Genomic DNA, 27,276 nt, shown 5'->3' with positions numbered 1-27,276 from the left:
GTTCATGGGTGACTCTTCAATTGTCTATTCTTTCCCAACTGCATTTTTCAAATGCCCTTGTTGCATAAATCTCAGCTCTTATATACACCACACACTGTCAAAGGCCAAAGTGACTGGCTGCCAAAAGCTAAAATGGAAGGAAAGCAAACCTGCTCACACATTTGTTCAAATAGCATGGACATCAATGTCCCGTGCCAAGTAAATACCAAATTAAAGTACTTAATAATAGCCACTATTTATAACAAATTCCCATTCCCCAAACCTTGTCAGATCTTTGCATTGCCAGAAACATGTCAAGATGCCAAAACATTTATGGTACTTTAGAGAAATTAATTGCTACATATATCACAGTACCTAACTGAGTAACTATTATTTCTCATCCTCTCAAGTTCTTCTGTTTTTCTACAAAAGGAACTAAAGGCAATGGAAAATTATGTTTGTAAAGTTTTTAGCAGCTTTGTTGGAATATAATTCATCTATCATGTAATTCACCCACTTAAAGTATAGAATTCAATGGTTTGGGGTATATTACATAATTAATTTTTTAATTGTGGAAAAATATATCTATCATAAAATTTGCCATTTTTTTAAACTTTTTTAAGTATAAATTTATTTATATTTGGCTGCGTTGGGTCTTCGTTGCTGTGTGCGGGCTTTCTCTAGTTGCAGTGAGCAGGGGCTACTCTTCATTGCGGTGCGCAGGCTTCTCATTGCAGTGGCTTCTCTTGCAGTGAAGCACAGGTTCTAGGGCACACGGGCTCAGTAGCTGTGGCTTGTGGGCTCTAGAGCGCAGGCTCAGTAGTTGTGGCGCATGGGCTTAGTTGCTCCGCATCATGTGGAGTCTTCCCGGACCAGGGCTCGAACCCATGTCCCCTGCATTGGCAAGTGGATTCTTAACCACTGCACCACCAGGGAAGTACTGCCATTTTTAAATGTACGATCAATGCCATTAATTACATACAAAAAGTTGTGCAACCATTACCACTACTTCCAAAAGCTTTTCATCACTCCAAATGGAAACTATATCACCATTAAGTAATACCTCTCCCTTCCTCCTCCCTGCAGCCCCTAGAAACCTCTAGTCTACTTTCTAGCTATATGAATTTGCCTGTTTTGGATGTTTCATGTAAGTGGAATAAAACACTATTTGTCCGTTTGTGTCTGGCTCGCTTCACTTAGCATACTGTCTTCAAGGTTCATTCATGTGATAGCATGTGCCAGGATTTCATTCCTTTTCATGGTGGAATAATATACCATTATATGTATATATCACATTTTGTTTATCCATTCATCTGTAATCATATTGATTATAGGTTTATTTTTTTTAATAATTTGACTGCAGAGAATTGAGAAATCTCATACTTCAATTCATAGCACACTCTTGTCATCAGTCAAGATGTGTCCCTCTCTTGGGTTTTATTAATTTCTTCATCCCCAGAAGTCTCTCCTCCAATGGGCATGCATGCTAATGTGTTTTATGTAGATCCTTAAATATGTATGTAGGTTTGTAAAATACAGAATTGTGTGTTGTTTTAATTTATATAAATGCATTTAATTTACATAAATCTGGGACTTCCCTGGTGGTCCAGTGGCTAAGGCTCCACGCTCCCAATGCAGGTGGCCCAGGTTTGATCACTGGTCAGGGAACTAGATCCCACCTGCCACAACTAAGAGTTTGCATGCCACAGCTACAGATCCTGTGTGCCACAATGAAGATGCCACATGCCGCAACAAAGATCCAGCACAGCCAAATAAATAAATAAATATTTTTTTAATTTACATAAATCTCATTCTGTTTCTTTTTCACTCAACTCTATGTTTGTCAGGTCTACAGGTATTACTATGTCTAGTTAACTGTTAACGGTTTAATGAAATATGGCAGAAAGAGATTAAGTGGTTTCTTGTTATATTTTTTTCCACTGAGAGAGGTGACTCCCAGGGTAAATTCTGTACTTTTCTGTGAGCAGTGGACAAATCTCTTAATCCCTCCAAGTCTTAGTTTCTTCACCTGTATAATGAGGGGGTTACACCAGATGAGAGATCCTTATGGGCAGTATGCATCAAATGACCTAGGAAACTTTTCCAAAATAATGTGCTCAGCTCAACACCGCTAATCATCAGGGAAAAGCAAACCAAACCACAAGGAAATATCACCTCACATCTGTCAGAATGGCTATCATCAAAAAGACCACAAATAACAAATGTTGGCGAGGATGTGGAAAAAAGGGAACCCTCATGCACTATTGGTAGAAACGTAAAATGGTACAGCCACTGTGAAAAAAAAGTATAGAGGTTTCTCAAAAAAATAAAAATAGAAATACCATACGACCCAGCAATTCTACTTCTCGGTATATATGTGAAATAAAAACACTAATTCAAAAAGATAATACATGCACCCCAATGTTCACAGCAGCATTATTTACAGTTGTCAAGATATGGAAGCAACCTAAGTGTCCATCAACAGATAAAGAAGATGTGGTATATATACACAATGGAATACTACTCAGCCATAAAAAAAGAACAAAAGTTTGCCATTTGCAACAACATGGATGGACCTGGAGGGTATTATGCTTAGTGAAATACATCAGATGGAGAAAGACAAATACTATATGATATCACTTACATGTGGAATCTAAAAAAATACAACAAACTAGTGAATAAAACAAAAAAGCAGATTCACGGATATAAAGAACAAATTAGTAGTTGCCAGTGGGGAGGGGGAGGGGCACTATAGGAGTGGGGGAGTAGGATTTACAAACTACTGGGTGTAAGATAGGCTACAAGGATGTACTGTACAACATGGGGAATATAGCCAGTATTTTGTAATAATTGTACATGGAAAGTAACCTTTTAAAATTACATAAAAATGTTAAAAGTAATTAAAAAAACAAAACAAAATGATGTGTCCAATGCAACAGCAAAATTTAAGGCAGTAAAACCCTGGCATAAATAATAATAAATAATAAATCGCCAAATGATTCTGATGTGCACCCGTGGTAAAAACCCCGGCACAAGATGGATCTCTGAGGGCTCTTCCCTTTAGTATACTAGGATTCTGTGACTATAGGGAAAATCTCTCAGCAAAGGTCCTAAGTGAACCAGAGGCAAGAACCTGGCAATAAAGATGATGCCTTTGTCCCAGTTCTCTGTTTTCTAAATACAAAATCTATTTTAAAAGCATTTATGCTATTTTATTGCTAACTTCTATAAGGATATTCCAGGGATTAACTGCTCCCTGGCTAACTCACTCTTCCACAACTCCTCAGGGCTCAATCCTTCCTTAGCTTGGATCATGCCCTCTGGTTCTTGTATTTGATAAAAGCTGAAAGAGGCTGGGAACTTCTTTCATTTCTATTCCCATCAGAAGTTTGTGTAGCTCAACAGGGTCACCTCTGAGTTTCTGCTTTTGTAAGGAATACAGATCTGGTCCCTACACTCTGCTTTAAGAAGAAAATGCCTGTACTGTCATACACATACAGTTCTGCTCATTCTCCATGCCTTGAACTGAATTCAAAAATCAGAACTAACCTTCCCAGTCTTGTATTTCTTGCCCCCAAATATTACTGTTAAAAATTTGGACACACAGAAAATGGGAAGAAGAAAATAAAAATTACTATAATCCCACTGAGTGATACAATTTTCCCTCCCAAATATCACACTATCTAATTGTTCTAGTCAGTTCTGGCTGCTATAACAAAGTACTATAAACTGGGAGGTTTATAAACAGACACATATTTGCTCATAGTTCTGGAGGCTGGGAGTCCAAGATCAAGGTGCCAGTACAGTCGGGTTCTGGTGAGGACCCTCTTCTGGGCTGCAGACTGCCGATTTCTCATTATATCCTCAAGTGGCAGAGAGCAGGGAGAGGAAGCAAGCTGTCTCATGACTCATAAGGGCACTAATCTCATCATGGGGGCTCCACCCTCATGACTTCATCTAATCCTGATAACCTCTCAAAGGCCCCACCTCCTAATACCATCACATTGGGGGATAGGGTTTCAACATATGAACTGGGTCGGGGGTGGGGAGAGACACAAACATTCAGTTCTTAACATTCTTACCTATCTCCGTTAGTGGTACCTTAATGGTCCTGTCACTCAGGCCCCACACCCAGGAATTATGCTTGGTTCCTCTCTTTTCCTTACTTCCTCCAACCTCCAAATATATCCTGAATCTATCCTCATTTTTCTGTTTCCATTCCTACCACCATAAGCCAAACTGCCATCTTCTCTTATCCAGGCTTCTCACTTAGCCTCCCCAAAAAATTGCTGAAGGAATGAAAAATATTGACTGACAGAACCAGGAAACAAAAATATACATGCTGGCTTGAAGAATTAGGCTAAAACTAACAAGATTGAATTTAAGACAAATAAACATAAGCCTCTGCATTTACTTTCCAAAATTCCATGGCACAAGTTACAAGTTGTATAAAGGACTTGGGTGATTTATTTGACTGCAAGCTCACTTAAGAAAACAATGTGATGTACCCAACTGAAAAAAAAAGTTCTTACTATTTAGTTGAATGAATAAAAAATGTACAGTCCAGTACAAAGGGCATAATATAATCCTTTTGTGCTGGTCACACACAATGATTCATTGTGGGCACCAGATTTAGATAGATAGATAGATAGATAGATAGATAGATAGATAGATAGATAGATAGATCAATCTCCGTAATTGATAAAGAAGGGTTCTGAGCAGAGCTAGACTGTGAGTAGTCATGTTGCTAGACATGAGCAACAGCTGAAAGAACAGGGAGCACTTATCTGGAGAAAAGAAGACTGAGGGTCTAAAGGGTACACCCACACTTGGATGGACCTGGAGGGTACAATGCTTAGTGAAATAAGTCAGATGGAGAAAGACAAATACTACATGATATCACTTACACGTGGAATCTAAAAAAATAAAACAAACTAGTGAATAAAACAAAAAAGAAGCAGACTCACAGATATAGAGAACAAATTAGTTTCCTTCACTAAATATTTTTCAGTCTATGACTTGATCAGCAGATCCATGACTACACATTCCTTGGATGTCCCCTGGTCTGAGATTTGTCCTTGGATCAGAACCTTATTTGGGGCTCTCCCCAGGGTGAGCTCCTGCTCTCTCTCTCTGGATTCAGCTGGGGCTACCAAAAGTCACATTGTGACTTTTGGCCTTCCTCATGTTAGGTGATGTGGAGGTGTTAGGAGACCCAGACTCCGGCAGAAACCAAGACGAAGCCTCCAGAATGCTGCTCCCACAGCCTGGCACGTTCCTTCCTGAAAGGTGAACTGAATCCAGCAGGCAGATTTTGTCACCAGCCACATCTTTAGAAGGCTGCTTCAAATGAAGAACCATTAAAATAATAATAGTGATCTCTGCCCACGGACACGAAAACCTACCAAAGGTACATTTTTAAATTAAAAAGCAGGTTAAGGGCTTCCCTGGTGGCGCACTGGTTAAGAGTCCGCCTGCCGATGCAGGGAACACGGGTTCGTGCCCTAGTCCAGGAAGATCCCACATGCCGCAGAGCAGCTGGGTCCGTGAGCCATGGCCGCTGAGTCTGCGCATCCGGAGCCTGTACTCCACAACGGGAGAGGCCACAACAGTGAGAGGCCCGCGTACCACAAAAAAAAAAAAAAAAAAAAGCAGGTTAAAAAACAATGTATTGAATATTTTTCATTTTTGTTGTAAAATAAAATACATATAAAAAGTCTGGGAGAGGAGCTTCAAGAGGGCTGAAGAGTAAGACAGAGAGATCACCTTCCTCCCCACAAATACATCAGAAATACATCTACATGAGGAACAACTCCTACAGAACAGCTACTGAATGCTGGCAGAAGACCTCAGACCTCCCAAAAGGCAAGAAACTCCCCATGTACCTGGGTAGGGCAAAAGAAAAAAGGAAAAACAGAGACAAAAGAATAGGGACGGGATCTGCACCAGTGGGAGGAAGCCGTGAAGGAGGAAAGGTTTCCACACACTAGGAAGCCCCTTCGCGGGCAGAGACTGCAGGTGGCGGAGGGGGGGAGCTTCGGGGCCGCGGAGGAGAGCACAGCAACAGGGGTGCGGAGGGCAAAGCGGAGAGATTCCCACACAGAGGATCGGAGCCTACCAGCACTCACCAGGCCGAGACGCTTCTCTGCTCACCCGCCGGGGCGGGCAGGGCTGTGAGCTGAGGCTCGGGTTTCCATCGGATCCCAGGGAGAGGACTGGGGTTGGCTGCATGAACACAGCCTGAAGGGGGCTAGTGCACTACGGCTAGCCAGGAGGGAGTCCAGGAAAAGCTCCGAAACTGCCTAAGAGGCCAGAGCCCATTGTTTCGGGATGCGTGAGGAGAAGGGATTCAGAGCACCACCTAAACAAGCTCCAGAGACTGGCGCAAGCCATGGTTATCAGCACGGACCCCAGAGACAGGCATGAAATGCTAAGGCTGCTGCTGCCGCCACCAAGAAGCCTGTGTGTGAGCACAGGTCACTATCCACACCTCCCCTCCCGGAAGCCTGTGCAGCCCACCACTGCCAGGGTCCCGGGATCCAGGGACAACTTCCCCAGGAGAACACACGGCGCGCCTCAGGCCGGTGCAACGTCACGGTGGCCTCTGCCGCCGCAGGCTCGCCCCACATCTCTACCCCTCCCTCCACCAGGCCTCAGTGAGCCAGAGCCCCCTAATCAGCTGCTCCTTTAACCCCGTCCTGTCTGAGCCAAGAACAGACACCCTCAGGCGACCTACACGCAGAGGCGGGGCCAAATCCAAAGCTGAACCCCAGGAGCTGTGGGAACAAAGAAGAGAAAGGGAAATCTCTCCCAGCAGCCTCAGGAGCAGTGGATTAAAGCTCCACAATCAACTTGATGTACCTGCATCTGTGGAATACCTGAATAGGCAACGAATCATCCCAAACTGAGGAGGTGGACTTTGGGAGCAAAGATATATATATTTTTTTCCCCTTTTTCTCTTTTTGTGAGTGTGTATGTGTATGCGTCTGAGTGTGATTTTGTCTGTATAGCTTTGCTGTTACCATTTGGCCTAGGGTTCTGTCTGTCCGTTTTTTGTTTTTTTCTTTTAGTATAGTTTTTAGCACTTGTTATCATTGGTGGATTTGTTTCTTGGTTTGGTTGCTCTCTTCTTTCTTTCTCTCTTTTTTTAAAATTACATTTAAAAAAATTTTAATAATTATTTTTTTATTTTAATAACTTTATTTTATTTTATCTTCTTTCTTTCTTTCTTTCTTTTCTCCCTTTTATTCTGAGCCATGTGGATGAAAGGCTCTTGGTGCTCCAGCCAGGCATCAGGGCTGTGCCTCTGAAGTGGGAGAGCCAACTTCAGGACACGGGTCCACAAGAAACCTCCCAGCTCCACGTAATATCAAACGGCGAAAATATCCCAGAGATTTCCATCTCAACGCCAAGACCCAGCTCCACTCAACGACCAGCAAGCTCCAGTGCTGGACACCCTATGCCAAACAACTAGCAAGACAGGAACACAACCCCACCCATTAGCAGAGAGGCTACCTAAAATCATAATAAGGCCACAGACACCCCAAAACACACCACCAGACACAGAACTGCCCACCAGAAAGACAAGATCCAGCCTCACCCACCAGAACACAGGCACTAGTCCCCTCCACCAGGAAGCATACACAACTCACTGAACCAACCTTAGCCACTGGAGACACACACCAAAAACAACGGGAACTAGGAACCTGCAGCCTGTGAAAAGGAGACCCCAAACACAGTAAGTTATGCAAAATGAGAAGACAGAGAAACACACAGCAGATGAAGGAGCAAGGTAAAAACCCACCAGACCAAACAAAATGAGAGGAAATAGGCAGTCTACCTGAAAAAGAACTCAGAATAATGATAGTAAAGATGACCCAAAATCTTGGAAATAGAATGGAGAAAATACAAGAAACGTTTAACAAGGACCTAGAAGAACTAAAGAGCAAACAAACAGTGATGAACAACACAATAAATGAAATTTAAAATTCTCTAGAAGGGATCAATAGCAGAATAACTGAAGCAAAAGAACAGATAAGTGACCTGGAAGATAAAATAGTGGAAATAACTACTGCAGAGCAGAATAAAGAAAATAGAATGAAAAGAACTGAGGACAGTCTCAGAGATCTCTGGGACAACATTAAACTCACCAACATTCGAATTATAGGGGTCCCAGAAGAAGAAGAGAAAAAGAAAGGGACAGAGAAAATATTTGAAGAGATTACAGTAGAAAACTTCCCTAATATGGGAAAGGAAATAGTTAATCAAGTCCAGGAAGGACAGAGAGTCCCATACAGGATAAATCCAAGGAGAAATACGCCAAGACACATATTAATCAAACTGTCAAAAATTAAATACAAAGAATACATATTAAAAGCAGCAAGGGAAAAACAACAAATAACACACAAGGGAATCCCCATAAGGTTAACAGCTGATCTTTCAGCAGAAACTCTGCAAGCCAGAAGGGACTGGCAGGACATATTTAAAGTGATGAAGGGGAAATACCTACAACCAAGATCACTCTACCCAGCAAGAATCTCATTCAGATTTCATGGAGAAATTAAAACCTTTACAGACAAGCAAAAGCTAAGAGAATTCAGCACCACCAAACCAGCTCTACAACAAATGGTAAAGGAACTTCTCTAGGTAGGAAACACAGGAGAAGGAAAAGACCTACAATAACAAACGCAAAACAATTAAGAAAATGGTAATAGGAACATACATATCAATAATTACCTTAAATGTAAATGGATTAAATGCTCCAACCAAAAGACATAGACTGGCTGAATGGATACAAAAACAAGACCCGTATATATACTGTCTACAAGAAACCCACTTCAGACCTACGGACACATACAGACTGAAAATGAGGGCATGGAAAAAGATATTCCATGCAAATAGAAATAAAAGAATGCTGGAGTAGCAATTCTCATATCAGACAAAACAGACTTTAAAACAAAGACTATTACAAGAGGCAAAGAAGGACACTACATAATGATCAAGGGATCAATCCAAGAAGAAGATATAATAATTGTAAATATTTATGCACCCAACACAGGAGTACCTCAATACATAAGGCAAATACTAACAGCCATAAAAGAGGAAATCGACAGTAACACATTCATAGTAGGGGACTTTAACACCCCACTTTCACCCATGGACAGATCATCCAAAATGAAAATAAATAAGGAAACACAAGCTTTAAATGATACATTAAACAAAACGGACTTAATTGATATTTATAGGACATTCCATCCAAAAACAACAAAATACACTTTCTTCTCAAGTGCTCATGGAACATTCTCCAGGATAGATCATATCTTGGGTCACAAATCAGGCCTTGGTAAATTTAAGAAAATTGAAATCATATCAAGTATCTTTTCTGACCACAACGCTATCAGACTATATATCAATTACAGAAAAAAATCTGTAAAAAATACAAACACATGGAGGCTAAACAATACACCACTTAATAACCAAGAAATCACTGAAGAAATCAAAGGGGAAATCAAAAAATACCTAGAAACAAATGACAATGAAAACACGACGACCCAAAACCTATGGGATGCAGTAAAAGCAGTTCTAAGAGGGAAGTTTATAGCAATACAATCTGAACTTAAGAAACAAGAAACATCTCATATAAACAACCTAACCTTACACCTAAAGCAATTAGAGAAAGAAGAGCAAAAAAATCCCAAAGTTAGCAGAAGGAAAGAAATCATAAAGATCAGATCAGAAATAAATGAAAAACAAATGAAGGAACCTGTAGAAAAGATCGATAAAACTAAAAGCTGGGGGCTTCCCTGGTGGTGCAGTGGTTGAGAGTCCTCCTGTCAATGCAGGCGACACGGGTTCATGCCCCGGTCTGGGAAGATCCCACATGCCACGGAGCAGCTAGGCCCGTGAGCCATGGCTGCTGAGCCTGTGCGTCCAGAGCCTGTGCTCCGCAACGGGAGAGGCCACAACAGTGAGAGGCCCGCGTACCGCAAAAAAAATCAAAACTAAAAGCTGGTTCTTTGAGAAGATAAATAAAATTGATAAACCATTAGCCAGATTCACAAAGAAAAAAAGGGAGAAGACTCAAATCAATAGAATTAGAAATGAAAAAGTAGAAGTAACAATTGACACTGCAGAAATACAAAGGATCATAAGAGATTACTACAAGCAACTACATGGCAATAAAATGGACAACGTGGAAGAAATGGACAAATTCTTAGAAATGCACAACCTTCCGAGACTGAACCAGGAAGAAATAGAAAATATGAACAGACCAATCACAAGCACTGAAATTGAAACTGTGATTAAAAATCTTCCAACAAACAAAGGCCAGGACCAGATGGCTTCACAGGTGAATTCTATCAAACATTTACAGAAGAGCTAACACCTATCATTCTCAAATTCTTCCAAAGTATATCAGAGGGGGGAATACTCCCAAACTCATTCTACGAGGCCAGCATCACCCTGATACCAAAACCAGACAAATGTTTCACAAAGAAAGAAAACTACAGGCCAATATCACTGATGAACATAGATGCAAAAATCCTCAACAAAATACTAGCAAACAGAATCCAGCAGCACATCAAAAGTATCATACACCATTATCAAGTGGGGTTTATCCCAGGGATGCAAGGATTCTTCAGTATATGCAAATCAATCAATGTGATACACCATATTAACAAATTGAAGGAGAAAAACCATATGATCATCTCAATAGATGCAGAGAAAGCTTTCAACAAAATTCAACACCCATTTATGACAAAAACCCTCCAGAAAGTAGGCACAGAGGGACCTTACCTCAACATAATAAAGGCCATATATGACAAACCCACAGCCAACATCGTCCTCAATGGTGAAAAACTGAAACCATTTCCACTAAGATCAGGAACAAGACAAGGTTGCTCACTCTCACCACTATTATTCAACATAGTTTTGGAAGTTTTAGCCACAGCAATCAGAAAAGAAAAAGAAATAAAAGGAATCCAAATCGGAAAACAAGAAGTAAAGCTGTTACTGTTTGCAGATGACATGATACTATACATAGAGAATCCTAAAGATGCTACCAGAAAACTTCTAGAGCTAATCAATGAATTTGGTAAAGTAACAGGATACAAAATTAATGCACAGAAACCTCTGGCATTCCTATACACTAATCATGAAAAATCTGAAAGTGAAATTAAGAAAACACTCCCATTTACCACTGCAACAAAAAGAATAAAATATCTAGGAATAAACCTACCTAAGGAGATAAAAGTCCTGTATGCAGAAAATTATGATACTGATGAAAGAAATCAAAGATGATACAAACAGATGGAGAGATATACCATGTTCTTGGATTGGAAGAAGCAACATTGTGAAAACGACTATACAACCCAAAGCAATCAACAGATTCAATGCAATCTCTATCAAACTACCACTGGCATTTTTCACAGAACTAGAACAAAAAATTTCACAATTTGTATGGAAACACAAAAGACCCCGAATAGCCAAAGCAATCTTGAGAAAGAAAAACGGAGCTGGAGGTATCAGGCTCCCTGACTTCAGACTATACTACAAAGCTATAGTAATCAAGACAGTATGGCACTGGCACAAAAACAGAAATATAGATCAATGGAACAGTGTAGAAAGCCCAGAGATAAACCCACACACATATGGTCACATTATCTTTGATAAAGGAGGCAAGAATATACAGTGGAGAAAACACAGCCTCTTCAATAAGTTGTGCTGGGAAAACTGAAAAGCTACATGTAAAAGAATGAAATTAGAACACTCCCTAGCACCATACTCAAAAATAAATTCAAAATGGATTAAAGACCTAAATGTAAGGCCAGACACTATTAAACTCTTAGAGGAAAACATAGGCAGAACACTCCATGACATAAATCACAGCAAGATCCTTTTTGACCCACCTCCTAGAGAAATAGAAATAAAAACAAAAATAAACAAATGGGACCTAATGAAACTTCAAAGCTTTTGCACATCAAAGGAAACCATAAACAAGACAAAAAGACAACCCTCAGAATGGGAGAAAATATTTGCAAATGAAGCAACTGACAAAGGATTAATCTCCAAAATTTACAAGCAGCTCATGCAGCTCAATATCAAAAAAACAAACAACCCAATCCAAAAATGGGCAGAAGACCTAAATGGATATTTCTCCAAAGAAAATATACAGATTGCCAACAAACACATGAAAGAATGCTCAACATCATTAATTAGAGAAATGCAAATCAAAACTACAATGAGATATCATCTCACACCAGTCAGAATGGCCATCATCAAAAAATCTATAAACAATAAATGCTGGAGAGGGTGTGGAGAAAAGGGAAGCCTCTTGCACTGTTGGTGGGAATGTAAATTGATACAGCCCCTATGGAGAACAGTATGGAGATTCCTTAAAAAACTAAAAATAGAACTACCATATGACCCGGCAAACCCACTACTGGGCATATACCCTGAGAAAACCATAATTCAAAAAGAGTCATGTAGCACAATGTTCATTGCAGCTCTATTTACAATAGCCAGGACATGGAAGCAACCTAAGTGTCCATCAACACATGACGGGATAAAGCAGATGTGGCACATATAGACAATGGAATATTACTCAGCCATAAAAAGAAATGAAATTGAGCTATTTGTAATGAGGTGGATGGACCTAGAGTCTGTCATACAGAGTGAAGTAAGTCAGAAAGAGAAAAACAAATACTGTATGCTAACACATATATATGGAATCTGAAAGAAAAAAATGGTCATGAAGAACCTAGGGGCAAGACGGGAATAAAGACGCAGACCTACTAGAGAATGGACTTGAGGATATGAGGAGGGCGAAGGGTAAGCTGGGACGAAGTGAGAGAGTGGCATGGACATATATACACTACCAAATGTAAAACAGATAGCTAGTGAGAAGCAGCCGCATAGCACAGGGAGATCAGCTCAGTGCTTTGTGACCAGGTAGAAGGGTGGGATAGGGAGGGTGGGAGGGAGGGAGACACAAGAGGGAAGAGATATGGGGATATATGTACATGTATAACTGATTCACTCTGTTATAAAGCAGAAAGTAACATACCATTGTAAAGCAATTATACTCCAATAAAGATGTTAAAAAAAAAAAAGTCTGGCAGGAAATGTACCAAAATGTCAACTGTGTGATCACTCGGTAGAGGGAACATGGGTGTCTTTATTTTCTTTTTTATAATTAAAAGAATTTGGGGGGGGCTTCTCTAGTGGCGCAGTGGTTGAGAGTCTGCCTGCCGATGCAGGGGACACGGGTTCGTGCCCCAGTCCTGGAAGATCCCACATGCCACGGAGCGGCTGGGCCCGTGAGACATGGCCGCTGAGCCTGCGCTCCGCAATGGGAGAGGGCACAACAGTGAGAGGCCCGCGTACTGGAAAAAAAAAAAAAATTGTAATTATTCAACAGCAATTTTTAATTTCCCTAATTTAAAAAATTGTAGTTTGGGCTAAAAAGAAGGTTTGTTTGCCAAAGAAAATTGAGACAAATATGGAGGCCAGGGATAGTAGGGTACTTTACATTTGTGGAGCACCTACTGCATACCAGTGACTGCAGTAAACACTTCTCCTGCTTTCATTCCTTTAATCCTCACAATCCTCCTATGAAGTAGTAGCCCCACTTTATAGCTTGGAAAACTGAGACTCAGGAAAGGTTAGCAATTTGCTGAAGTCACACTATTTGGTAGAGATGATTAAATCCAGCTCTGCTTAATTCTGCACTGGTGTTTCTACAGTTAAAACACCCTATCTCCCTCTAAGCTGGCAATCCTGAGGCTGGAGTAGAAGCAACAGTCCTTGGCTTTTGGTGGATTTAACGTTTGTTGAGTCTTCTCAAAGTTTTAGGTTTCTCTCTCCACGATCAACATTGTTACTCATGGAATGGTGCATGGCATCGCTAACATCACCTGGGAGCTTACTAGAAATTAAGCATCTCAGGACCAGCCAAGACCAACTGAATCAGAATCTGCATTTTAACAAGATGCCCGGGTGATTCACCTGCACATTACAATTGGAGAAGTGCATCTCTAAAAATGCCTCCCCAGCCCCACTCCCTGCCTGGGTTGCTATGGAAACCATCATCCCCAGCCTCTGCTCCCAATGTCTGGTCTCTTTCCCCAAAGCAAAGTGCTCTGTCAGACACTCACAGAAGCCCTGGGGCCCAAGAGGAGAAAAACTATTTCCAAATGCAGTTTATGAATCAAAATAAAGCCTGGCACTTCATGGTTTTTATGTGCAAGCCTCAAAGATAGCTAGCACCGGTCCCTCTACAACAGCCGGAGCTGTGATGTGTGGGTACCTGTTTAACGGCCAGCTTGGGCTGCAGCCCTGATTTGTAGCACTTGCCAATTTCCATGGAGTAAATACTCCCACCAGGGCCAATTCCAAAGCCACCAAGGTGATGTCACTGAAGGTGAAGCTGGGAAGGGATGCACGCAATTGGGCTCAAGCAAGGAGGCACGAGTAGGCACCAGCTCCAGCACACCACTCAGCTAGAGCCAAATGTTTCTGAGTCAAGATCCTTCGTGTAAGAGGGGAAGCCACAGCATTACTTCAGCTAATGAGGACATTATGTTTTGCTGCTGGCTTCTACCACCATTTAAATTTATCCATCTCTAATTAGTTTTGGAAAACAGAAAAGGACTCACCAAATATACTCTGCAACAGCCTGTCAGACCGTAAAACTGTCTGTGCTGGCTGCTCTCTCAGCAAACAGAAGGAGTCTTGGGTTTGCTCCGGAGAAGGGTTGGGAAGCCCAGGCTCAGCCTCATGAATAAAACATGTCCAGTAGCTTCTAGGTGGGAGGAGAAAGGGGTTCCAGCAAAGCCTGTTCCATATATTTCCCCTAACTCTTCAGGATCTACTCTCGTAGTTTACTTCTCAGCAGGGACAAGGTATAGCAGCTGCGTAGATTTGAGTTAGGAAGATAGAAAGTTAGAAATCCAAGGAGAAGCTGGATTGACAGAGGGGAGGTAAGAATAGCATGGGTGATGGAAAATTGGGAACAAACATATAGCAGAAGGAAGTAATAACTATTTGAAAAGCAGTGAGTATGTCTGTTTGGCTGGAGGAGAAAGTTGTTAACTATTGTCATCATTATTAGCCCCACTTACTGAGCCCTTGACCATGTGCCAGGCTCTAGGTGAGCATTTTAAGTCAATTTTCTCATTGACTCTTCACAGAAATTCAATACCATCACTATCACCATCATCATCATCTCCATTTTACAGAGGAGGAAACTGGTTTAAAGAGTTTAAGATATTTGCTCAAAGTCATACAGCTAGTAAGAAAGAAGGGAAGAACTCCAACCCAGGTCTATCAGATATATTGTAAGCAGCGCAATACATCATCTCTAAATATGTGTGAGTGGTGGGGACGGGTGGAAAGGGAGATAATCCCTTTCTGAAAAAGTTCCAAGAAACCTCTCTGAGCAGGCAGAGAGGCCGAAGGAATGGAGAGGAAAGGGACCACTGACATCCCCCTGGGTCCTGAGGGCCAAGAGTGGAGTGCCAAAGTGCCAACAGTCTTACTTACCAGGTCTGCCCAGCTCAGACCACTCCTGGGTGCCATGCTAAATTCTGGAAATGATATTTTCAGAGAAACACTGACAATCAATGCGTAAACAGAGGGGAGTGACTAGAGGGTGGGAAGATTCAAAAGCTACCCTTGTTGGAAAGGAATCAGGCTAGGGAAGATGAGGCTTAAACCAACGAACACACTTTTCAGAGATCAGTGGCTGATCACAAAACCTTGTTCCTCTTCTTCTGGGACATGCAGCTAGACCACATTTTCCAGCCATCCTTGCTGTTCAGTGTGGCCATGGACTGAGTTCTAGCCAATGTAATATGGGTGGAAATGTGGTAACACCCCCCCAGGCTGGGCCCCTAAAAATCTCCCATGTGCTTTCTCCTTCCATGGTGACCGTGGAAGCCAACTGTTGAAGAAAGCAGAGCTACAAGGTGAAAGGAGTCTGGTCTCTGAATTACTACTTGGAGATGAGCCTCCCACCAATCAAAAACACTGAATTAAACCTTATGTGAGCTAGAAATAAACTTGTATTTATTAAGGTTCTTGTTTTAAAAGACACCGTTCCAAAGCAACTGGAGAAAACTCAGAGATGGAAAGTGATCGTGATATCCAACTTTCAAATATCTAATGAGCCACCATAAGTTAAAAGATTTCTTGGGCTTCCCTGGTGGCACAGTGGTTAAGAATCCGCCTGCCAAAGCAAGGGACACGGGTCCGAGCCCTGGTCCGGGAAGATCCCACATGCCGCAGAGCAACTAAGTCCGTGCACCATAACTACTGAGCCTGCGCTCTAGAGCCCGTGAGCCACAACTACTGAAGCCCGCGTGCCTAGAGCCAGTGCTCCACAACAAGAGAAGCCACTGCCATGAGAAGCCCGTGCACCACAATGAAGAGTAGCCCCCACTCGCCACAACTAGAGAAAGCCCGTGTGCAGCAATGAAGATCCAATGCAGTCAAAAATAAATAAATTAATTAATCAATTAAAAAATATATATTTCTTGGGGTTACTCCAAGTTAGGGCACTAAGACCAGGGGGTAGTATCTTAAACGAGACTGATCACAACTCAGCGTAAGGAAAACAATTCCTAAGAATCAGAGATGTCCAAAGATCTGACTTCTGCCCACTCTCCAACCTCATCTCCCATCACTCTTCCCTTGGTCACCCACCCTTCCTTCTGGTCCGTGAGCACCCTGAGCTCTTTCTTGCACCTGGGCTAGTATGCATGCAGATTCCTCTGCCTCAAACACTCCTCCTGACTCCCCACAAGCCTTATTCATATATTCATTCAACAACTGTGTATTGTTCCACGCCCACTCCAGGTCAGGTACTGTTGTGGGTGCTTGGGCTGTAGCAGGGAACAAAACAGACAAAAACCACTGCCCCTGTGGAACTTAAATTCTAGCCAGAGATAAACACTGTAAACAATAAACATAATAAACGAGTAAGTGATGTAGTACGTTAGGTGACAAGTGCTCTGGAATAAAAAGAAAGATACAGCAAAGAAAGGAGAATGGGGGTTCTGGGGCAAGAGGTGATGTAGAGAGAGCAGGGATGAGAGAGGCAACAGGGGCACCTCAGTCTTCAGATTCTATATCACTTCCTCCCAGAGGCCTTTGTGAACCCCCAAATCTGAACTACATTTGTGTCCCTCAATCCCATGATTTTCTCTCATAGCACATTTGTCTTTTATGACACTGTATTCGTTTGCTAGGGCTGCCAAACAAAGCACCACTGACTAGGAGGCTTGAACAACAGAAATTTATCATCGCACAGCTGTGGAGGCCAGAAGTCTGAGACAAGGTATGAACAAGGTTGGTTCCTTCTGAGAACTGAGAGGGGAGGGTCTATTCCAGGCCTCTCTCCTTGGCTTGTAAACGACCATCTTTTCCCTGTGTACCTTCACACCGTCTTCCCTCTATGCATAACTCTGTGTCCAGATTTCCCTTTTTTATAAGGACACCATTCATGCTGAATTGGGGGCCACCCTAATGACCTCATTTTAACTTGATTACCTCTGTGAAGAGCCTGTCCCCAAATAAGGTCACATCTAAGGTGCTAAGGACTGGAATTCCATCATAAGCGTATTGAAGAAGACAATTCAATCTAAAACAGACCATGTGAGTTAGAATTATTTTACCCATGCATTTAATAGTTTCATGTCTACAACCCCCGCTAGACTATAGGTGAAACCAGGGCAGGACCTAGTCAATTTCAGTCATCTCACTGCACCCAGCACTTAGCCCAGTGCCTGCCAGGTGCTCAGTTGCTACTTGGTGCTTAATAGCCCTAAGTTCATTTTGTTCTGCTACAAACAGGCAGAACAACCTCTTGTCCTTCAGTTCTGCAGAGTTGTTTCTTTCCATATAAAATCCTCTTCGCTCAGGGCTGTTCCTCAGGGCCGTGCTGTGTTCTGTTGACAAATTAGAAATCCTACTGGGTTTCCAGCTTGATACTGCCCGTTAGCCATTTGAAAGAACAACCGGGTAATAATTCCTGTAGCTTTAATGAAGCTGGGTTTACTCAACCCTCTTCTCTCCCCTACCCCCTTGCAATCTCCTTAACCCAGCCAGTTGGCTATGGAAGGACACTGCATAGTGTGTAAGTATAAACCTTCTGGACAGAGACCAATAAAGCATCCAAAGTTTCATTTGGAGAAACATGCAGCAAAATGGCAAAGAGAGCAAAGGCATATTGTAGACTCAGTCTCCACTCCTTGATCAGATGCTGATTTATGGTGGAACTTCAGGGATGTCATTTAACCTCTCTGGCTTCCTCATCTATAAATTGGAGCTAATACTAATGCGGTTTGCATCATAACAACACAGGGATATCAACACACTATGAAGGCTTGCAAACACTATTGTAATGTGAGATGTTTTATTAGTATATAATGATACAGATTTCTTATTATCACCCAAAGCCCTGTATAACGTGGTCTCTGACTCTCCCGTCTCCAGCTAGTTACGTATTAGTTCCTTAAACACACAGGTTCTTTCCGGCCGCAGGACCTCTCTCCTCTGCCAGGAGTAGTTTTCCCTCCTAACATTTACCACATGTAGATGCTTCTTTCCCCTTAGCTCTCAGCTGAAACCTTGCTTTCTAAGAGAAGCTTTTCTCTTCTTGCCCATCCTAGCTAAAATGGATGCCCCTCCCCCATTAAGCTCACTCTCAGCAGTATCTGGTTTCTCTATAGCACTTACCTCTTTCGTTCACGCTTGTCACTTGCCCATCTGTTTCACCAGCTCAGAAGGCCATGACTCCCTCACTCACGACCCCCGCTACTCAGCACGGTGCCTGTGACTCACGATAGCGGTTCAGTAAATATTTGCTGAGCACATGAATAGATCATTTCTAACAGTGGACAACTGAAAACAATACAGAGACCCAAGAAAAGGGCAAGGCTAAGGAACTCCAGGTATGTGCATGAGTTAGAAAGAACCCTGTCTTCGTCCTGAGTCTCTCCTTTACTCTCACACTACTACCACACTCAACACGCTTGTGACACCAGATGTGTGGGGTTTCCCCCACCAAGCAATTGTCGGCGACGCCAGCTGGATGACCCTACAATTTAACACAATTCAGACACTGTCTACCTGGGGATAGCGTCAGATCCCACAGGTTAAGGGCTCAGTTCCAAGAGACTACCCATACTTCAGAGGCCAATAGCAAGGCGGAGGTCCCCAGGCTACCCACAACTTCTGTCCAACTTGGCTACAAATCAGAGATTCTCATGACCTCTTCCCCTTTGGATTCAATTAGTTGCTAAAGCAGCTCACAGAACTGAGGGAAACACTCACATTTACCAGTTTATTATATAATAAAGGATATGATAAATGATACAGATGAACAGCCAGATAAAGAGATACACAGGGCGAGGTCTGGGGGATCCCAAGCACAGGAGCTTCTGTTCCCGTGGAGTTGGGGTGCATCACCCTCAAAGTATGTAGGTAGGCGCTCACCCACCTTGAAGTTCTCTGAACCCCATACTCCTGGAACTTTGTGAAGGCTTCCTCATGTAGGCATGATCAGTTATTAGAGAAGTGGGGGGTGCGGCTGAGAATTCTAAGCTTCTAATCATGGGCTTGGTCTTGCTGGTGACCAGACCCCATCCAGGAGCCATCTAGGAGTCCACTCAGAGTTGCCTCATTAGAGCGAAAGACACTCCTAACACCCTGGAAATGCCAAGGGATTTAGGAACCCTGTGTCAGGACCAGGGTCAAAGGCCACCTGTTAGAACAAAAGATGCTCCTAGGGCTCTTACCACTTAGGAAATTAGAAAGGTTTCAGAAGCCCTGCATCAGGAACTGGGGGCAAAGACCAGTATATATATATTTCTATTATCTCACAATACACTTAATAAAATGCTCTAGAGCCATTCAAAATTATCACTGAGAAGACTGTGTAGCAGCATAGGGAAATATTTAGGATATACTGTTAGGGTAGAAAATGCTATTTACACTTGGATTGCAACTACATAAAAATACTGAGATGAGCAAAAACAAATTAAACAAAGAAATTTGGAAACAGTCAAACAACTTGCTATGGTAGTGGGACTGGGTAGTGGGTAGTGGGACTGTCAGTGTTTGGGGTCTTTTTCCTCTTTTATTTCTGCTTCTGTCGCCATAATGCTGTTTGTTCAACAATTACAGTTTGTTCTACATCACTAAAGTAGGCACACTATTGAACTGTCCCCAGAAGGGAGGCAAACATTTGCTCACAGGTGTATGTGAAATGAACTTCTTTTTCATACAGTTCTCGAGCCAGCTGGGCCATGGTGAAATGGGGAGAAGGATGTGGCATGACCTTTTGAGCCCCTATAAACTTGGCTGTGAAGTTATGCATCAGGAGTGGGGCTGCACCCCACATACCTGCAATGAGGTGGTGCCCCAGAGAGCAGGGGGAAGTCAGGGTGTGGCTACTGATTAAGAGGGGGAATGCTGGCTGTCTGGCCAAAAATGACACCAATAGCTACTACAACAGTCAAGATCTCTCTTAACGACAACTTCTCTGTTTTTAAGGCCATTGCACCTGCATAACCTCATTCAACCCTCAAAACTCCTCTTACGAGGTCCTTGGTTGTCATACACATATTACAGAATATACACAGACACTCAGAGAGCTTATCCTCCTCATTTTTACCTTAAAAGTGGGAATATCTATGGCACAGAATTATACTTCCTGGGAAGAAAACCTCACCATGAATTTACTTACCCAGGCCATTAGAGATGGACTCTCGTAACTCTACAGGAATAGCTACAGTGATATGAAGGCTAAACTACCAAGGTACACAAACTGCCTCATCATGAAGCCCAACAGGATGGTTGAAGAGTTCCCAAGCTTTCCCCCCTTGAAACACAGGTGATGGATGACATTCACATGGATAATACACCTTCATGGCAATCCTCAGGGTCACACACAGTTCTCAGTCACTAACTGACAAGACTTTCTCGCCTGGCCAGGGAAGCACCCTAAAGCATAGGGAAGCCAGAAGGTGAACAGGTAAATCATTGGAACACTTCGAAATTTTCACAATTATTAGCGTGGGAAGCAGTTTTGCACAGTGGCTAAGACACAGCCTGCAGTGAAAAAACATGGCTGCAAATATTGGTTCTAACCCTTTCTAACTATGTGACCCTTAGCAAGTTGATTTACCTCTCTGAGCCTCCGTTTTTATATATTGGGGATAACAGCACCCATCTCACAGGGTCCCAGTAAGGACAAATAAGACAGCACATACAAAGCTCTCTGCAACAGGCTTGGCACATACCATGTACTCAGTAAGTGGGAGCTAATAATGGCAGCAGTAGTGCCACTAAAAATGACTTGAGAAATCCTTGAAAAATGACCACACCACAGGAAACAAGCTCGTTCCGAGTGACCTTGTTCTAAGAGCTTTACCTACAAAGAGTTGAGAGGTGGACAGCTGGTATGATAAAGTTTAGGACAAAGCTGGACCACTCCAGCAGAAATCTTGCCAATTTCCATTGCATTCCCTCACTGAAAACTAGACCCTATGGAGGGAGAGGAAGGAGAAACGGTCAGAGAACCCTTAAAGAGATGTGGTGATAAACCAGGGGAGAGAACCTGGCATGGCCAGCAAACAGTTACAAGTAAAACGTACCTACAAATCTCTTTGGAGGCCTTCTTAAAAGGAGGAAGGGGTTGGCCTTGAAGTACAGGTAAGATTCGGGCGGGAGGGGAGGAGAGGGGGAGGACAGAGGGGGAGGGACACGCAGCCAAAGCAGAGAGTTTGTGTCAGACAGCTGTGAGCAAGGCTCCCTGCTCTCTTCTTGCCTCTTCCCTCCTCCTCTGCCCTTCCCGAAATGACTCAGCCCTTTGGCTGAGCTATCAGAATGTTCTAAGTTGGTTCTGCTTGCAGTGTTTCCCCGGGTAGCTAATTAAACATATACATTTAATTGAATCATAGTGAAACCCATAATTGAGGTCTCTACACCCAGAGGGGAAAAGGCGGAGGGTGATGGAAACCAACCGTGTTTTAACTGATGCCAGCTAGAATGTTGCCGATAGTTTCAAAGCTCAGCATGAAAAGCATCATATTTGAGGCAATATCATGTAGAGAGTAATCTCCCCAACAAGAGAAGAGAAGATATCCCTTTTATACAACAACAGTTCAGTAAATGTTGTTTAGCTTGCGTAGGATACAGTTAATTACAGAAATTTATCAAAGTGGCATAAGGTGGTATTCACACACACAAAGAGTATTTTCCCACAGTGGAAAATCCTTAGTTTTATAGAAGCTGAAGCTAGTACTAATTGAATTTTCACTTGGGTAGATAAAATCTTTAACAACTCCGGAATAACTACATGCTCTTTGCTCAACGATGTGGATCAGGATGATTTACAACACCTTTCACACAATCACGCTAATTTTGCTTTCATATGATTAATTAAAACAATATGTTCATTCTCCCGAAAGTGGAATTAGGGCACCCGAGGAGTTGGCTTCTATAGCCAACTTCCCTACCCAGCAATAAAGGCAATTTTCACACCTTGTCTTCGAGAAACTGTTAAGTATATGCGGCCCTGATGGAGACTGTGTCAAGCTCAGCTTTGCTCTTTGGAAGGCAGTAGAGGTGAGTCTGATGGGCAGAAAGAGGTTCCTAGGACTTCAGAGCTGAAAAGGACCTTCGAAGCAGTCTCGTGAAAATCCCTCACCTCCCAGATAAGAAAACTGAGGCTTGGAGAGACCAATAAGTTGTCCCCAACTTATGAGGCCCCATTTATGGCAGAACTGATATCAGTCTCCAGCTACCCTGAGGTTTAACCCGGTCTTCTGGAGAAAGAGCACTGGACTGGGAGTCAGCAAACCCGGGTTTAAGAGCCAATTCTGTTGCTGACTCACTGCAGGACCTCGCGAGCATGGGGTCTCTCTCTCACCTTCCTCTTCGCAGAATTGGGAAAATGATTGCTTTTGCCTATGAAACTTCCAAAATAAGAAGCTATGAGACAGATGAAGTTTATTACAGGTGCCCCTCCATCCCTAAGCCCCATTTTCTCCTGAATTTCCCAGACCCCTCTGCCCCCGTGCCTTGTCACGCTCTGCTCCTTAGAATCCTCCAAAGGAGCCCTCTTGTTTTTTCCAGCTGGGGAAGCTGAAGGCTGGGAGACTTAAGGCCATGCAGCTACTTAGTGACAAAAGTGCTTTGAAGCCCATCACCACTTCCCTATGCGGCCTCCACCCTGTGCCCATCCCCTTAGAACCCTGCCCTCTGCCATGGGTGACAATGGATGGCAACTCTCTTGGATGACGGTCCTTAACCCTGAGGGGGCCCTACTCACCCTGAGGCTTTGGTTCACCTAGCCAGTCCCAAAAGGAGACTCTTTTAAATCAAATTCTTAAGCAGTGAAAGGTGGAAAAGACCTCCACCACCTTCACTTTACAGGTGGGAAAACTGAGGCCCAGAGGGTAAGAAAGTGCCTTTTACTAAGCACCTCTGATGTGCCAGACATCACTCAAGGGGCTTTCTCAGGTGATCACATTTCATTCAAGGCCAGAAAGAACATATGACTTGTCCAAGGACATCTGGCTGCTAAGCGCTTAATCAAGACTCACTCAGAGCAGGACGGTGGCCATGGAAGTCAGAATCCGCTAAGGAGTGTGTAACAACTCACCTGCCGAATCAACTAGCCCTGAAAATGGATGGCGCTGGAGCGTCGGGCCCATACCCAGCCGTCGCAAACAACCTAAGTGTCCATCATCAGATGAATGGATAAAGAAGATGTGGCACATATATACAATGGAATATTACTCAGCCGTAAAAAGAAATGAAATTGAGCTATTTGTACTGAGGTGGATGGACCTAGAGTCTGTCATACAGAGTGAAGTAAGTCAGAAAGACAAATACCGTATGTTAACACATATATATGGAATTTAAGGGAAAAAAATGTCATGAAGAACCTAGGGGTAAGACAGGAATAAAGACACAGACCTACTAGAGAATGGACTTGAGTATATGGGGAGGGGGAAGGGTGAGCTGTGACAAAGCGAGAGAGTGGCATGGACATATATACACTACCAAACGTAAAATAGATAGCTAGTGGGAAGCAGCCGCGTAGCACAGGGAGATCAGCTTGGTGCTTTGTGACCACCTAGAGGAGTGGGATAGGGAGGGTGGGAGAGAGGGAGATGCAAGAGGGAAGAGATATGGGAACATATGTGTATGTATAACGGATTCACTTTGTTATAAAGCAGAAACTAACACACCATTGTAAAGCAATTATACTCCAATAAAGATGTAAAAAAAAAAAAAAGACTCACTCAGGACTGCTCTGTTTTCCAGGCAAACGTCTCCAAAGCTTTCCCCCTATCCTTTATGGAGCATTTTATAAGGGTCGAGTGTGAACTGTTTTATATGTACTAATTCATTTTATACTTCAAATGACCCTCTACAGGGGGTGCTACTATCCCTCCCACATTAGAGATGTGGAAATGGAAGCACAGAGGTGAAGTCACCTGGCTGAACTCACACAGCCAATGAGGCCAAAGGCTAAGATGTGAATCCAGGCAGTGTGTCTCTGGAGTCCAAAATCTGAACGTGTGCACTCAATGGCCACCTCTAATGCACTACCTCTCCTTAAAGTTCTGTTAGGTCTGCAAGGTCTTTGGTCTTTGGACCACTGCTCACTATGCGAGCATAAAATAAAATCGATTAGGAGGTGCCAAGTACAGATGTCACACGCCTTCAAACTGATAGCACGAAGACTTCAAATGGTCCTTCAAGAGTTCTTGCTTCCAAGGGGTCACTGGCTCTGGCTCCATGGTTGCCGTTAGCATAATGACAACCCTGCTTGCAGCCTCAGCCCCCATGCTGCCCTTGTGTGAATGAGTGGCTGAGTGACTGCCTCCCAAGGCTTCCCCTTGGCTTCACGCTCCACGGGAGAGTGCAGACAGCTGCATTCATCCACTGCAGCAGCCTGAAAACCCACTCAGCAACTGCGTGCCCCTGCCCTGAGGCCAGTTCACCAGGAAGACCTGTGGGCTTCTCCAAGTCGGCCTGATATTCAAAAGGAGGGAAAGCAATAAAATAAAAAACATGGGTGACACAGGATAATACAGCAAAAAAAATGGGGGTTTTATCCAGATGAAAACATTAATTCATTCATCCAAGGTTCTTATTATCACAATTTCTCACCTTCCCAAACTCAAGACCTCTAAGCAAAGTTTCTAGAATTATACCAAATAATCAAATGCTCCTTCTAGATTCTGTAAGCATTTTTTCGTTTTGTTTTGTTTGTTTGTTTTGTTTTTGCGATACGCGGGCCTCTCACCGTTGTGGCCTCTCCCGTTGCGGAGCACAGGCTCCGGACACGCAGGCCTGCCGTGGAGCATCGGCTCACGGGCCCAGCGGCTCCGCGGCACGTGGGATCCTCCCAGACCAGGGCACGAACCCGCGTCCCCTGCATCAGCAGGCGGACTCTCAACCACTGCGACACCAAGGAAGCCCTGTAAGCATTTTTTTTTTCAAGAAAGAATTTGTATTTCACTTCTACGAAGTGGAAGGAACTGTATGTATTAATACTTCTGCAGAACAGCCACAAATTATTTTGTCATCCTTTGAAGATAATTTCAGGTAGAGAAACAAAAAACAGAAAACACTCTCTATAACCTTGATATTAAGGCTCGTGCTCACGTGGAACAGCGTTAAGAATGTGAGTTTGGGAACTGGGCTGTCTGGGTCTTATTCCCACCTACCACTTACAAACTGCATGCCCTTGGACAAGTTAACTGTCTTGCTCAGCCTCACTCTCTTCCTCTGGCATACTTATTAGTATCGTGCCCACTTTACAATGTGGTGGGATTGTTATAAGGCTTCAATGAGATTATGTATGTAAAGCTTTCAATAAATGTTAGTGGTTATCAGCACGTGATTATTTTTGTCACCAAATATAAGATTGGTTATATTCATGAGAATCCTTTCTATTGGAAGAGACAGAAACCAGCTGAAATCAGTTTAAACAAAAAAGAAAAGGAATGTATTGGCTAGCTCATCTGAAGGCACACAGATGGTACCAGCCCCAGGCTAGTCAGGATCCCAGAAATCAAACAGCATTAGAGTCCGTCTTTGTTCAATGCTGGACTTCATCTCAACTTCGGTCTATTATGAGTTGTCCTCATAGTCTCCTCGGGGACATTGCTTCTGGGATCAATTCCTACAGCTCATGACACATGGGACAAGATCTTCAATTCTTCCCGCTCCATTTCAATTCAAAAAATTCCAGGGAAGTTACAAGCTTTTTCTGGTGGTCAGGGAAGTGGGGTCTATCATTGGCTACCCCATCAGAACCACATGGGGTTTAACAAAAAAAAAAAAAAAAAGAAGAAGAAGGATGCATTGTGCTAGGACATACCTGTTATTCATATGGGAACCAGTGTGTCATGACAAAGTCCCTTTAAAGAGTGTACACTCTCTATCTACCTATGTAGATCTATAATATTCAATATATACATGTTATTCAACAAACTGATGAACCATAAGTTGTATACACTTTGCAGAAATTAAGTTTATATTTTCTTCTATCCTCCACAGTGCCCAGCACAGAACAGTCACTCTAAGAAGGATTTGTGAAGTGACTAATAACTTAGCTTTGGAATCAAATTATGTCACTGTATTAGTTGGGATTACTTAGATTATGCTTCAGTTTTAAAAAAAATAACCCCCAAATCTTAGTGACTTAGCACAAGTTTATTTCTCACTCACAGAAAGTCCACTGTGGTACAGGTGACTGTCCAGGGCAACTGTCCTCAAGAGATACTCAGAGACTTCACAATCCTGCCGTGTACCATCTGTAACTCGGGGCCCCCTCAGTCAACATGCAGAAGAGAGCTTGCAGGGGGTGGGGGGGCCACCTCGTACTGGAAATTAAGTCTTTCACTCCAGAAGGGACCCATATCATTCTGCTTGCAGCCCATTGGCTAGACCCACCCACTGCAAAAAAAAAAACTGGGGAATATCATCTTTCATATGCCTGGAAGGAGAGGAGAACCAGATATGTGTGAGCTCTAGCTGTCCCCACCAAAATCAATTAAGATAAAACTATATTCTATAAAAATTATACCCCAATTTTTAAATATTAAGACAATCCAAAGAGAAGAAAGTAGCCTGAAACCTATTAATACAGCTTTCCTGCTACTCCATCACTGAGCTCCATTCCCCAAATTTCTGAATAAACCCATATTATAGCCCAGCGGAGACTAATTCCATTTGAAAGTTCAAAGTTTATTTTGCATCCTCCACTATTAG

Source organism: Globicephala melas, chromosome 3, assembly GCF_963455315.2.
Source record: "Globicephala melas chromosome 3, mGloMel1.2, whole genome shotgun sequence".
NCBI lineage: Eukaryota > Metazoa > Chordata > Mammalia > Artiodactyla > Delphinidae > Globicephala > Globicephala melas.
The sequence above is the reverse complement of the archived record's forward strand: the minus strand, read 5'-3'. Positions refer to the sequence as shown.